This window comes from Capsella rubella, unplaced genomic scaffold, assembly GCF_000375325.1.
Source record: "Capsella rubella cultivar Monte Gargano unplaced genomic scaffold, Caprub1_0 scaffold_6, whole genome shotgun sequence".
Classification (NCBI taxonomy): domain Eukaryota; kingdom Viridiplantae; phylum Streptophyta; class Magnoliopsida; order Brassicales; family Brassicaceae; genus Capsella; species Capsella rubella.
The window spans coordinates 12797565-12801189 of NW_006238918.1; the positions used below are offsets into that span (position 1 = coordinate 12797565).

The 3625-nt window shown below is 29.7% G+C and overlaps 1 long non-coding RNA gene across 1 annotated transcript in view; it reads right to left on the bottom strand.

The window, feature by feature from the left end:
* The window catches only part of LOC111830092, a 4300-nt gene extending 2203 nt beyond the window's left edge, over nt 1-2097 (bottom strand). Inside the window, exon 1 of the long non-coding RNA XR_002833364.1 lies at nt 1874-2097. This is a non-coding gene — a long non-coding RNA (uncharacterized LOC111830092). The remainder of the gene's footprint in view (nt 1-1873) is intronic.
* Nucleotides 2098-3625: the final 1528 nt, after the last annotated feature.

Consider the following 3625-nt stretch of genomic DNA (forward strand, 5'->3'; position numbering starts at 1 on the left):
GAACATTTTTATGCTAGATGATGTAAACAAAATTACATATAAAACTGCAAGCGTTAATTAATTTTAATTGTAACATGTTCTAAGACTTTTGTATGAAAATATATGCTTACATTCTGTTCGGATCTCTTTACATCCCGTTCCCATCTTGTATAATATTTTTACTCTTGTTGCATAAGATTAAAATCATTTTGCAGAAAGTGATCACAAAATCATGTATCGATTTGATTAAAAATAAAGTAATGTGTTTAATGCAATAAAATAATTCAATTTTTATTATTTTGGCTAGATATGATATTTATTTATAATACGGTTGAAAAATATATTTTATTTTATACAATTACAATTTTGATTAGTGACATATATATTCAAAAAAATGAAATCAGCCCTTTTTGTTGAATTAATTATTTTAAGACTTTATATTATTTTGAATATAATTATATCAGTTGGACCTATATATGTGGGATAATGTTTTTAGATATTTATAGTATATCATTTATAGTTTGGATTCATACATGTTTGACATTTAGTTTTGTTTCAGTTAGATAGTTAAGGATTTTGTTCTTAACTACTTGATTGTTTTTTCTTTTCGAAACTTACTTAGAAGACGTAGAAATTAAATCATAAAAATATAATCCATTTATTATTCAAAATTTGCTAATAAAACATAACAATTATTTTAATTTGATATATCCACTTATTATGTAGTTTTAATTTAGTAGTTAATGAGGTACCAAAATATATGAAATCTTGAATTTATAACGATCAAATAATTACGATGTAATTAAACTTTTATTTTTTATTTTTGGATAGTTTATAGATTTGAAATTGCATTATAGTTAGGAAAAATAATAATCGAATTAAATATTTTTCTAATTTTCGATTGGTTATGTTAAGTGCTAGTTATTAGGGTGATTGAATTAATTCTGTATTTCTGAATAATTTTTAAAAAAATTGGATTATTAATTTTTTAAAAAGAAAAACGGAAATATCTCATATGTAATTAATATATTTCAAACTCTTTTAATTTTTGTGCGATATTTTCGAGATTGCTTTTTTTAATATGAAGATTTTATGTGAAAATAAGAGATTTCTTGTGATATATAATTTTCGCATGATTTTAGCCAACAAATTTTTAATTATTAATTTAATTAAGATTATTTATTCAAATATTTTTAACTACTTTTTAAGATTATATTTTTAAAATTTGATGATATAATAGATTATGTCGTATATTTCACACATTTTATGATATGTATTTTTATAATCAAACATATTTTTTCATCTATATTTTTCTTAAATATAAATTATTATTTTCAAAAAATATTCTAAAATATATAACTAATATTAAATCTGTTTGCATATGTTTAATTTCAAATTTAATTGTCCATTTTTTTTGGTAACAAAATTAAAATGATTTCCATAAATACAGATAGTTTTTGCTTTTTATTTTTTATTTATTTAATTTATTTTTTTGCTGTCTTTTAGTGTGTTTGGCTATAGGTTTGAAATTGTATATTTTGTAATATTTTTTTTTCAAGTTTGTTTGGCTACAAAGACAAATAATGATCCCCAATTAATAGTATAGATAATAAATTAATGCTAAGATAAAAAATTAGCATCCTACCTATAATATTGCTCTAAGGCATCATCCCATTAAACTAAAGCATCTAATACACTGAATCGTTCAACAAGTATCTGAACGCAGTAATACACTGATGAATCTTCAAAGTATTCTAACAATTTGCATAAAAATCAGGAAAAAAATCTCTATCAATTTCAATGTTCAATGTTCAATGTTTAAGCATCTATCTTACAGAAAGGTTTAGATTCGAATCAGAGATCTGAAAAATCAAAACGCACAAGAAAGAATCACCTTCTTCCGGCAAAGTAAGAATCAGCGCACCGTATTGAAAGAGTGAGACTCGGCGATAATCGATGAAGCACCACCACCATCCGAGAAGAAGAAAGACTCGACGAAGCACCACCACCGATCTAAGAAGAAGAAAGAGTCAGTGCTAATCAGAGAAGCACCACCGTCGTCGAAGAAACAAGACTCGCGGCACGGCAGCGAATCGGCGAATCCCACCCACACCACCGTCTCCGATTCAGAGCGAGCGGTTAGAGAAATCAAAATCTCTCTTTAATATATCAAATACGATTTTGGGAAAATTGTTTTAAGAAGTTTTTTCTTTAAATGGGCTTTAATAGGCCTTACTTAATGGGCCATTTGATGTTATATTTTGTAGGCAAAGGAGTGAAGCTTTTATATCTAGGGAAGACTAAAATCTAACGGTAACTATATTTTGGACCAACAATTAATTATCAACCTAGATTTTGTCGCAGCATAATCTAAGTATAATCATGATTTCAAAAGTGAAAAAAAAAAGAAAAAAAAAACAAGCACCGAGTAGTAATTGCAGTCGCAATTGCAGACTCCTGCGACTGCTAAACGAACAACACGTATATGTGATTATTTTCATTTTGTTCTAACTCTCATGCATCATGGGGAGAGGAGAGGTAGTGAAATTAGATTATTTCACTCTATTTTAGGAACCTATACTCTCAGAAAATTTCCTCCGGCGATACAAGTTGCAATGTTCATCTATGACATAAATATATAAGCTAAATTTTTCAACAATTTCAACTTGTCTTCAGCATTAGTCTCACTTGTTTCTCATACTTTCTTTGTCAATTCCTTCATGCATCATCTAAAAGACTTAGCATTGATTTTGTTTCTTTTGTACGTCACTGTTCTTGGAACTTCTATACCACCCAAGCACTGGAAACAAATATGATATGGTTTAGAAAGAATTACTTAGATGGACCACATTTTATCTGTATTGACGCAAACCATCCAAAACTTTTTTTTATCCTTAAATGTTTTTTAATTACCAGCGTGTCCTTTTTACACGTTACCGGAAAAAACTAATTACGGAAAATGCCACTGCCACGTCAGACAAAAAGGCGCGTGCCACCAATAACTCAGCCATAACGTACGTTACGGCTGAGTTATATCACGTTATGGCTGAGTTATGGGACAACGGCTGAGTTTCGGGTCAACGGTTGACTTAGGATCATAACTCAGCCAACAGTTACGACTGACTTATAAAAATCTGGTTGAGTTATGAGAAAACAGCTAATAACTCAGCCGTAACGGCGGCTGAGTTATAGTCCGATGGTTGAGTTATCAGAAGTTTGGCTGAGTTATGATATCGACACGGCTGACTTAACTTTCTCCGGGTGGCTGAGTTATCGATAACGGCTGAGTTATCAAATGTCGTTACGGCTGACTTATGTTTCAGAGACATAACTCAGTCGTAACTGGCTGACTTAACGGAAAACTCAACCATGTTACGGCTGACTTATATACAAAAGATTTATTGCTAATATAACCTCCAGTTACGGCTGACTTATTTTACGTTACGGCTGACTTATTGACGTTACGGCTGAATTTGGCATCTTAAAAAACATTTTAGTAATTACTTAAATATTTTTCATGTTGTGGCTGACTTAATTTGTTTTGATGGCTGATTTATCGTTGGCTGAGTTACAAAGTTGTTTGGTGGCTGACTTACGACTTCAAATTCACAATTCCACGTCAGCATAAACGAGGGAAATACGAAAG